Here is a 12,378-nt window from a genome sequence, read left to right as displayed (position 1 = left end):
AAATGAGTCGCAAAAATAAGTGAGCAATAAATTGTATAAATAATAAATTAATAATATTATACATTACTTACTCCGCTGTTGTTCGATGTCTTCACGAACCCTCCTTTTCTAATGTGTGTACCTTGTTATTCTATGGCATTCCATGACACTCACACGATACTCATTCGTGAAAACGTTAATTACGATCGCGCACGCACCATTTACCAGAATACGACGATTATTCAAGTCTTTACATAGCACTCCCGACGTTAATCGGGACACGATATACATGTAATTCTAAATTGCGACGGAAAAACGCGAAATTCACTATTGCACAAAGTTATAATTTACTTAGCACTGAAAAATCAAGTAGTCGACTTTACATGATGCCATTTCTGTTACTAACAAATGATCTATGCACGAATTTTTATATAGACATACAAGTGAATAGATACACAAGCAAAATTAGAGATAAAATCAGAGATAAATTAGAGATAAATGTCCTCAAAATGTAATATCCAAGAACATGGCATTGTTTTATCGACTTACATGATTGATCTCGATGGAATAAACTACATAAAATATGCGTTTCAACAGATTAACGATATACAAGCGTCGAATTTGTTAAATTATTTGTCGCATTTAATATTTCCTAACATTTTTCGTGACCGTATTTCGAAAGCTACGACGACACACTGAGTATTGAGCGCCTTGTGCTCGCTGGAATGTTACGCTCGTACGTATGACAACAAGATCATTGTTTATATACAATTATTTATATACAATCGTGAGTGGTAGGCGACGCCTTCGCACTCGAGAGTCTACCTACGTAAATAACAAGATCATTGTACATAAACTCAATACTCAGTGTGTCGTCGTAGCTTTCGAAATACGGTCGCGAAAAATGTTAAGAAATATTAAATACGTTTAACAAATTCGACGTTTGTGTATCGTTAATCTGTTGAAACGCATATTTTATGTAATTTATTCCATCAAGATCAATCTCGTGAGTCGATAAAACAATGGCATGTTCTTGGATATTACATTTTGCGGACATTTATCTCTAATTTATCTCTGATTTTATCTCTAATCTTGCTTGTATATCTATTCATTTATATGTCTATATAAAAATTCGTGCATAAATCATTTGTTAGTAACAGAAATGATATATCATGTAAAGTGGATCACTTGATTTTTCAGTGCTAAGTGAATTATAACTTTGTGCAATAGTGAATTTTGCGTTTTCCCGTCGCAATTTAGAATTACATGTATGTCGTGTGACGATTAACGTCGAGAGTGCTATGTAAAGACTGAACAATCGTCGTATTTTAGTAAATGGTGCACGCACGATCGTAATTAACATTTTCGCGAATGAGTGTCGTGTGAGTGCCATAGTATGAGTGATGGAATAGCAAGGAGCACACATCAGAGATGGAGGAGATTCTCGAAAACATCGAGTATATACCAGCGGAATAAGTAAATATAATTTTGTTAATTTATTATTTGTTACTTATAAAATTAATTGTTCACTTATCTTTGCGACTTACTTTACATCATCATGAATTATGCTGTATATGAAATATTTTATTCTCTTATTAAAATTTTAGCATTATATTTTGAAGATTTATAATTTTTTATATTACTTGTGTACAAACTAAATTTCTGTTTATTATAGAAGCAATAAATTCATAATTAGAGTGAGAAATTAGCAATCAATTAGAATTTAATTAGGTCAAATATTCTACTTTTAAAATTTTCAGTATAAAGACGCGCACACGAATCCGTGAACAATCAATATTCGTTAATGTTCAAAGCTAGCTACGATCTTCGTCAGACTGTAAAGGAATATCAATGATCGTTTTCTGATAATTTTATGCGGGACATTGAAACAAGCAAAATTAAAATTTGGCCGATAGTATGATTTTTATATGCAATAATAATATAATATTATATAATATATATAATATAATATAATATAATATAATATTTTATATGTAATAATAAATAAATTCTTAATAAATGTCCTTGAATATTCTTGTGTAAACGTAGTATATACAGAGTGTAACTAAAATAAGGGGACAAACTTCGGGGGCGAACACCCCACACTAAAATATGAAAAAAATTCATATCAACATATATGTCCATAAACCCACTGTTATTGAGATATAGCTCAAAATGTTCATAATTACTGCGACAGATGAATAGGTAAAATAGGATTAGTTGCATGGCCCCCATGATCCCCTAACCTCAATCCTCTAGATTTTTATCTGTGGGGACATTTAAAGTTTTTAGTTTATGAAGTTCAAATTGACAATGAAAATATGCTACGCTAACGCATCTTTGCGGCTTGTGAAACCATTCGCAACCGGCCCGGGATCTTTAAAAGAATGTTTTGAAAAAATCCATGATCCGACGTGTCCATCTATTGAATCAAATGGGAGACATTTTGAACATTTGTTGTAATTAAAAATTAAAACAAAGCTTCCTCTATGAGGAAGCAATAAATAATATTAAATAATAATAAATATTATTTTTTCATTTTCCATTAACAAACATTTGTTTGAGCTGTATCTCAGTAACAGTGGGCTTGCGAATATATGTTGGTATGAACTTTTTTTCATGTTTTGATGTGGGGAGCTCGTCCCCGAAGTTTGTCCACTTATTTTAGTTACATCTTGTATAATTGTTTGCACAAAGTCCGAAGAGCTATTTTGGTATGTTATTGCTCGTGAGTATTCGTTGTTTATTTGCGCTTAACTTATTTCATGACGTAGTCGTAACAAATTTGCTAATAATTACACTGTCATAATTACGTGTGATTATCTAATCTATTATCTAGGAATTAGCTAATTAAATAACATTATGAAATATGAAAAATTATTTTATAAAAATACATCGAGATATTTATAATCCTTAGAAAAAAAATTGAAAAATTCAATGAAAGTATCCAAAAAACTAGAATTAGATAAGTTAAAATCGGATTAAAAATTTAATTCTAAGGATCAGGTTTAGTACAGAAATAAGCACAGAAAGGTTTCGATATTACAAGACATTGTTCAGGTTGTATATGTATATAGCCGCCAGGGATAATGAAGGTGAGGATTCAGGTTGGTATATACGTACATACTGGTATTCTTGGGTCGATAACAGCATCTAATCCTAACTTGGATTCCAATGACCTCGGATAAAGCCGTTAGCTCGTAAAGCACCGGAGCGATAGAAACGATTACTTGCCCAAAGTACGAAAGTACGAAGATTATCGACAAGTAGCATCGTCTCCTTTCCTCGATCGACTGCGAACGGTATCCGTGATGGGAATCTACTACTTCCGATCGTTCAATTATTAACATCTTATCGACGGACATTTTCGTGTAACAGGATGAACTCTTCTCTCAACTTAATTTTTTTACGTTTCAGGTTTGCGTTTTTTTTTTACACAATTCTGTGTGAAAAATGTTTTATCTTATCCAATATATTTCGTATAGTTTAACGACTGTTATAAAGTCGTAGTCCAATATTGAGTAGCCGAGAAATTCAACGCCATTATTTGTCTGTAGATTAATGATGTTGTACATTAGGATATCAAAGACTGGACAGCGGGAATCGTGCGAGATGCAACTTACTCATCGTGATAATTGTCTATGCGTGGGAGGAGCGCCCTGAAGCAAGAGACAGAGGGAGAAAGAGAGAGAGAGAGAAAATCGATTTCCATTTTCCAGGGCGCGTTTGCCTCCCGGAGCCTTATTAGTTTCTCGCCAAACAGCACGGTGGCTTCTTTTTTCCCCTTTCATGCCCTCCCTTTATCCGCGCTTCGCTTTACCCTCGTTCCATTCCCGAAACTCGTCTACCATGTTTTATTTCGTAGCGAAGATCAGCATTGTTACGGAAGTGTTGTACGTCCTGTCCTCCGTTCTGGCGCTTGCCATCTCTCTAACTTCCGTCCCATTTCTCGAATCCTCGTGAAGAGAAGCGATTTCATCTCTTTTAATAATTCTCATCGCATCCTATTGTACTCTGTTCTTTCTCTGTGTGCAAAATATATTCGAATTTAAATAATACAGGAAATAAAAAAAACACAGTCGCGAATACGATTTATTTTAAAGATTTATCCTAGATATATTTTTTGCATGCTTCGCACGTAGAATATTTACTTTGTGGTTAAAGGCTTCGAAGGATTTTCCGCGTGACGTTTCCGATAATATTGTCTCCTATCCTATAGCTCCGATATCTCAAGATTGGACAATTGAGAGACACTCGAGACACTTCGATTGTACACGTTGTAAGCGAATTCTAGACATAGAGGAGGCTACACTTTCTCCACGCGAGTAAAACGGGAATGTACAGAGCTCGTTATACGATCCCAGACGGAATCGAGAATATACCGTCGCGCCACCAGTCCATTGTTGCGATACCACGAACAGAAGTTCGTAAAGTCCTCACCTCCGGCAAAGAGAAGTGGAAGTTTCAACGGCAGACACGAATTCGTGCTTTTTTCCTCCCTCCCTTCAGTGCGCATTCGTTTCCGCGCCATAGAGTAGCCGAGCCCTTCATTAAAGTTTCCATCGTCCGCTTTTGTAGTTTTCAACCAGCGGTATCCGGACGAGACTCTCTTCGTGCGCACGTATCCCGCGATCTCATGTGCATATAAAATAAAATACTTAGGGGTCTAAATCTACTTTTGCACGGATCCACCTCTATAGATATCTTATTTTATTATTTTATTAGAGATGAAATTATGCAGCTTTCTTCATCTCATGTGCATATAAAATAAAATACTTGGGGGTCTAAATCTACTTTTGCACGGATCCACCTCTATAGATATCTTATTTTATTATTTTATTAGATGATATTATGCAGCTTTCTTCGTTTGTACAATTTCTAAATGACTATCTTTCTTTTACAAAATGCAGTCCCGATATATGATCGATTTTCTTCTTTTACTCTCTTTTTATTTCTCTACGTTGTGCATTCTCAAATGAAAGTTCTCTCTTTATATCGATGCAAAATTTCCTTGCAATGCAGATGTGTCGTAAAGAGAAATAAATGCAAATTTCTTAATTATTTAACACAAACAAAATAATGTAATAAGCAAGCGGATTGTAGCATAACTGAAAAAAGAAAAATCTTTCTCGCTATTGCTTTCTCTCAACTATTCCCAGCAAGTCCGTGTTCGCAAACTTCATCTAAAAAGATGTGTTTTATGCATATCCATAGTAGATTCGCTGTTTTGTTTAATTTTGATCGAATCCATATAAAAGTAAATCGATATTAATAATACAGTTCAACAAAAAAATAATTTTTTTTATTACGAGAAAGAAATAATATTTACCGTGTTTTTATTGAGCGCTAAACTCCGGCTTCCAAATTGCTCCATGTATTTTATTATTTATATGACGTGTAAAAAAAATACATTAAAATATTATTTTCTTGCAATTTTAATCACAATTTTCTCCAAATTTTGATGTAATAGAACTATTTAAAGGCTGAAATCATATTTTTAACGTCAACAAAATTACAGAAAATAAATATCCTCTTCTTTATGTTTTTTTTTTTTTTTTGTATAATTGTAATTTATGTCTCTGTAATTTGATGTGCATATATAAAGATATATAATTCTTTATATTGCGATTGCAACGCTGCAGAAGATATTTACATTGATTAAATTTCTACAGATTATTTTAGATAATTTAATTTGCAACAAAATTTTCAAGACAGAGGAAGAAAAATATATATATATAATTTTATATGCAGCCTATCTTAAAATGTATGCATGGATTGTTATATACATATATTTTCTTTATATATGTATCTTACTTTTTCAAATGAATTATACGGACAAGTAAAGTATAAATAGAATTGTGTCCCGAATTCTTGTGTCGCAAATCATAAATAGTCCAAAGCGGGCTTTACTCGGAGCAGTATTCCAAAAAAAGGAGAAAACATGAATCGGAAGTCAGATCTACATTTCCATTCTCCGGGGAACGTTCCATTTGGGTACAAACATCGAATTTCTTCTGCCTATATTCTCCCTTTTAACGAATGTATGAAAATCCGCGGTGATTCAATATTGTTCTTTTTTTCCTTTCCTTTCTTTCTTCTTTTTAAACGTACGGATAATTCATCTCGTATTATCCCGATTTTCTATCGCACTTCCAATCGCGATAAAAAGAATAATTGATGCGCGGCAAGCGCGATTCTTCCCTGGATTGCAGTTTTATGGGCGACTGAAACTTGCCGATGATTTGTCACGTTGAATTCCACGGGAAACCAAAGATGAAAACGAAAATCACGGGACAATATGAGCGTAATTTCGATATAAACTACAATATAAAATACTCGCAGAATGTGTAAATAGGAATAGCGGAGATTCTCGTCGCGCGCGAATGTTTCATTCCTGCACCATGTCCGATGGTTCGGATATTATTGCTGCACACAGGTGTGCGCCTAGTATATGTAATTTTGGCCACACCATTTCGGACCATCTCGCGATTATTCGGGTAATTGCGAATTATTTCGCGGATATTCATTAACGCACGGGTTTTGGCCGAAAATCCACGGCTTTTGCGAGCGCGCAAACTCCGGTTTCGGACAGGTGCAGTCCTTTTATCGTTATATCATGTCTGCCTACACTCGGATTATAATCCCGGGGATTATGATATTCCCGCGCAAAGGATACCCTGTATTCGATTCTGCGCTAGTCGCATAGCTATTATATGCAAGCACTTATTAATTCATGGGAATTTGAAAAGTAGTTTCCTGCGTTTGTTCCGTAACGGTATATAATATAACGGTCACAAATTCTTACAAATAATTTTAAACTAAATTTTTATTCAGCAAAACTTTGATAGAAAATCTTAACTTATTTTTTTTATTCCTAATTATTTATATATAATACGTATCCTAATACTTATTGAAAAAAAAATCAACAGTAAATTCCCATAAAAATTTTTTAAGAATAGGAAAATTCATATAATTTTCTTTAAGTCACTTTTTGTCTTTTTATTTTTGTTTTCTATCATATAACTTTGCTACAGATATAAGCTTGAGAGACGTCGAACTCTATTGACTTTTAATATTGCAATCTATTAATAGCAAGGAAGGAATGTGTTGTATTAAATTTTTGCTCTCTCATACAATTCGACAATAGATCGTGAATAAAAAACTCGAGATTTTTCCATATGCTAAAACTAGCAGATAAAGAAAAGACAGTTAAGCTACGCACTATAATTATCCGGGTTGATTGTTCGCGCGGTCATTCGTCACGTAGAAAGGATGAGAGTGCAATGACATACCGTCATCATAAAATTAAATACATCCATTGCAAATAAATTCGCATATTTAATCGTTTAGAAAAGTAATTTTAATAACCACGTTTTATAAACATAAATTATAAGTATTATACTTTTTTAGTATTTTAAGCCTATACGGTAGTCGCAAAACGTTAAACATAGAATTACCTTTTCCTCTTTTATAAAATTTATAATTCTATTTAATTCTTTTTTAAATACTTATCTCGAGTCTCCTTTCCTTTATTTTCTAGCTGCCGTCCTATCAACTAAGCGGACAGCTCGGAAAGATGATATCACTGGACTCGCATTTCAGTCTTGCCGAGGTACTAAAAGTCCTGAGTAGCATCGCTATCGTAATTATTTACCTCTCACCTGTATCTTTAATTCCGATGGCGTCGGACAATTGCGTCGCTCAACTCGAGGAGTTTTATTTTCCGATTTTACTTGCGCCTACTCTTTGTCTCTTTATCCGTACTATTATCCTTCGTCTCGGCCTCTTCCCCATTTTCAATGCTATATTATCCGTCTTGGCATCGAGTTCGTCAAACTCTAGTGGCCTTTTGAGGGAAAATCATCGCGTATTCAGCTCTGGACCGACCTACAGTATGATCAGAGGTAACTGCGAAACGCGAAAACTAGCCGCGGATGTTTTCGGAATCAATCCGATGTTCTCTACATGACTGCACGAATAGTTCGCATATCCTGCTAGTTTCTCTCCGTGATACTTTCTCGGCGGAAGTTTGGGCGGAAGATATATTACTTTCATAGATAAGCCCAGAGATCTTCCTACCTATGTATTTTTGTTTGATCAAGTTGAGTTTAGTGCACGAAACGTATACACATGTACCGTTATATTCATATAAATTCTCGAGCTTTACGGTCGATTGGAATTGCGCGGCGGATGAATAATAAACTAGCGAGAGATATTAATTCTACGCGCGCGAGATGTGATAGCAAGTTTGCCGAATGAATGAATCTCCAACTCTCGAGTTTATGAATCTTTCTGTTGCGACGCGAGTTTCTATTCCATCACACGACACACGTTTTAACATCGCTCGATTTCCGAATGTGTTCTTTATTAGCTGGATCAGCGCAATAAGATTGATCACTTTCTATGCTCCGGAAACAATCGCGCAGAATTGCCGTTCGCTGCACGTATATATCTGTCAGACCCATACAACGAAGTTTCGCCCGTGTGGATGCAAGCCCGACTACTGCGAATGATGTGGTAGTCTCATTGTCGTTCTTACTTTATGATTTAGCGTCGTCGCGCCAGAGTTTATGATTGCTCGCTCGTGCCGAAATGGAGCCATATATAGGTACATAGCAACGAAAGCGGCATCCGTCACCGACCCTCATAGCGTTGCGATGCTAAATCGCCGTAATACACGCGTGTCCGACGAGAGTAACGACCGTCAAGATATCAAGACATTAAAAACTCTCCTCGCGAGAGTTAAATATAAGTTTAATAACGCGCGTCGCACCTTTTTTTTTCTTCCACTCGCTCGCAAAACTTTGGATCGATTCAACTTTCGATCTAAACTTTAACCCAATATATCGGATTTATATATCTTAACTTCACAATTTATATAACTTCACGTTAAGATGTCATGAACTCTGTCGATTAATTACGGGAAATTCTCTTGGAAGAGTCCGCGGTCAAAGTTTTCTTCGGAACACGTAAGATCATTCGCGCTTTTGATCGAAAAACTCTCTGTACTTAACGATTTTATTGCAATAACGACGGACACATGGCCACGTTGTATTCTGCGAGATCATTGGACCAGGGCAGAAAGAGTTCGCATTTCTCTCGCACCATTAGTACCGTTTTACATCGACGGGTCCGTTGTTGCGGCTGGCTGGCCGCAGGGATGCTGCAGGAATGCTACACTTTCCGTTCCACTGCAATCTGCTGTTCGAATTTCTTGCGTGCGCGAAATCGCAGCTGGACAGGTTGCGAACGCTGGACGTAGAGGACGGGAACTTTCAACGCCCATAAACTTTAGCGCGACTCATCTGTCTACCGGGATGCAATTCGTCGTGCATACGGGACACATAGCTGTCTGCTTGAATTGCTGCTTCGTGTCGGAACGATTCGTCGTCACCGCGAGAAACCGGCGGCACGGGCTTGTAAAGCAGTCGGGAATCGCATTAACGCTTCGCTGTAACTAACGTGTCTCACGTACAGTGCCTGAGATATTGTTAAAGATCTCTCGCGCGACTCTCCGAGTTATGCCTTACATCTTATTGAATAACCAACTTTAATGAGCGTCACATTGCTTTGCGATTAATTAATTATTCTTGCTAATTGAATCACGAGACTTTCTCTGCACTTTGTCGTATTTTAAATTCATCATTTTTCCATCGCCTGGAATATGAAGATATGAGAGAACTTTTCTCTCGGAAAAAAACAAGGTTGGAAATATCTCTTTGTTTATATTTTCCTTTTGCATCCGCATAAATTGATCCTTCCAATCGTGATGAATATGCGATAATTATACTTAACGTATATAAAGAAATTAAATTTCCTCGCAATCATTACTTTCGTATTGGCTAAGATCGAATGCACAATTTGAATTTCAATGACCTTGCGCAAAACTTTGGTGCGAAATTCCTGAACATTGGTGAGAAAGCGCAAACTCCATGTCTAAAAAAATTTAAATACTCATAATCAGAAATTTAATCCGAAACTCTCCGGTGTTACATTAATTCTGTAGTGAATATTTAGCGATGTCCATGTCCGTTTGTCGCTCTTCTTTTCTATGACCGCCCTTATTTTCTTCATGACTGTGCTCTTTGAATTCTTTATCCTTGTTTGATCATGTCATGCGCAACAGATTTGCACTTCCGAACAAATTCAAAGCTTTCTCCCAGATTTCGCATTGCAGACGAAGCATGGCTTTTGTATGTGTCGCAACACGACATTCCGACGAGCGACAGAAAACGATTGAACTGATATTACGGATATTTACTTACATCCAAGAGACGATGCGAGTAACGTCGAGAACAGAATCGCGATCGCTCTTGCAGGCGTTGAAGATCTTCCGAGTTACATACGCTTACGAGAAATTTGTAACGGCTCTCTTTGATTCAAATAATATATATATATCTCTTATATTTATAAAAGACACTGTACTACTTTGAAATATTTTATTACGAACTACTAATCCATGATATTCGTGCATTTTTCTTTTTATTTTTGTCATACAATATTTCTATTCGTTTGTAAATATAATCGCGTTGTACTCAACTGTCATAAATAGTCACGCGAGTTCCTTCAGAATATCTATACGACTTTTTTCCACACAAAGCTAGAAATAAAGCGGTGTCACGAAAAAGGTTTATTATTTCCGTAAGTGTTCGTGTGTAATGTTATTCTCTGTATGCCTTGCCTATTTGATCAGTCATTGATCGCTAAAATATGTTGTATATTTAGAACACGCATACAGCGCTCGCGCGTATAAACATCATTAAATGTTACTTGAATAACGAAGTGCGGAGCAAATGTCGCGCACAGTTTGTTTGCAAAATGGTGCAGCATCCAATAATACTCGACAACAGCATATAATAATGCGCCGATGTAATATTTCTCTGAAATGCGTTTTTTGATAATACTGGTGAAATAATATCAAATAATACCGCATTTACAGCACGCAATAAATTTTCAAGATGCTTTACCGCAATGAACAAAAACATTAATTAAGTTTTGATTCTGGATATTTTGCGAAAGAGAGAAAGAAACAGATAAAAGAGAATTTTTCTAATATGAATTTTTTAACGATATCTGACATAGATATAGAGAAGCTTGATTTTTTTTGTACAAATAGAAAATGCCAGTTCTCATCCGTTGAATTGTTTACTAAAAGTTTAAAGAAAATCAGAATTTTTAATTTTGCTTTTTCTCTCTTTCTCTTCTTCTTATGGATTTGTCTTTTGACAGATGCAGTGGTCGATTTTAATAAATTAATATCCTTGCTTTGCTAGTAATTCAGCGTAAAAATTTCCAACTCGTTTGCTCCGCGAAATTTCATGCTCATTGAGCTTATATTAAAGAAATCACGAGGCGTAGCTATGAAATATGATCAGCTTTATTTTAAGATAATACACCAAGTTTTAATATCAGTCGATCTCTTTTTGTTCCTTTGCGAACTGGAACGGTGCGATTCGTTTATTGGCACGCGGCCACTCTGAAACGTGAAAGAAAACGAGATATAATATTTCTGCTCGTTTGACATGCCATATCATCCACTATTTTATCCGGCACGGAGCTTCATGATGAGAAGTCGGCTCTATCTAACATTTCTGTCTATATAAGACGACGAGTCATAAAGAGGTACCGTCGAAGTAGGTCACCCAATGTGTCAACGCGAAAACAGTCTCTCCCAACTATAATAGAGCCCTGAAAGAGTTGACGGACAGCAATTCGGAGTGATTTCTTGACGTTTCCTTGTCAGGCATGTGAGTTATTGCGTATTTTGGGGATGTCGTGGATATTTCCTCTAATTCCACACATCAGTCTTTTCATATATCTCTTCATTTTACGAAGATATACGAAGCTTTATCCCTCCTATTCAATCTCTACCAATTTTTTTTAGACCGGATATTTTATACGTATTTTTAATTTATTTTAAATATTTTAAGGGAGAGAAAATAGAAGAAAAAAAATCACCTATCGATTACATTCTCACGTAAGCAATGTTATCTTTTTATTACATGCACGTCACGGGAGAGATGAATAAAGTTAAGACGGTACAACGATCGATCCCTTGGATGAGTCATACATCTTTATGGCATTTTCATTACATTTTTAATGAAGACAGCTATACGCGATTGGGTCGAAAGCCTTTAAAAAGTTACGCTCGTCGAAATAGAATGAGGCCGCCGATGGCATTGTACTGCATTGACGGAGTTAGGCATAACAATTCATGCGTTTTTAAGCTTTATTTTGACACGATAAAATAAGAACAGCCTGCTTTTACTAGCAAATACGTAATTAAAGAGCAGTTTACTTTTAATATCAAGCAAATTTGTTTTATTCTAAAAAATATTTCTGTTTTATCATCTTTTTTTTATACATATATGTATATCTACTCTATGTATATATATATAT

General features: G+C 35.6%; 2 protein-coding genes across 2 annotated transcripts in view; one reads left to right on the top strand and one right to left on the bottom strand.

Moving 5' to 3' along the window:
- The window catches only part of LOC115234270, a gene marked incomplete at its 3' end in the record, with an annotated part of 63,759 nt that extends 63,110 nt beyond the window's left edge, over positions 1 to 649 (bottom strand). The window contains exons 1-2 of the mRNA XM_029805222.1: positions 637 to 649; positions 72 to 276 (exon numbers count right to left, since the gene is read on the bottom strand). The remainder of the gene's footprint in view (positions 1 to 71; positions 277 to 636) is intronic.
- Positions 1 to 12,378, top strand: part of LOC115234262 (suppressor of lurcher protein 1) — a gene marked incomplete at its 5' end in the record, with an annotated part of 296,609 nt that overhangs the window by 20,291 nt on the left and 263,940 nt on the right. The gene's annotated exons all lie outside the window — the stretch shown is intronic.

The sequence above is a fragment of the Formica exsecta genome, unplaced genomic scaffold (assembly GCF_003651465.1).
Source record: "Formica exsecta isolate Colony F162 unplaced genomic scaffold, ASM365146v1 scaffold106, whole genome shotgun sequence".
Classification (NCBI taxonomy): Eukaryota; Metazoa; Arthropoda; class Insecta; order Hymenoptera; family Formicidae; genus Formica; species Formica exsecta.
Note: the sequence above shows the minus strand (reverse complement) of the source record. Positions and strands in the feature narration are given on the sequence as shown.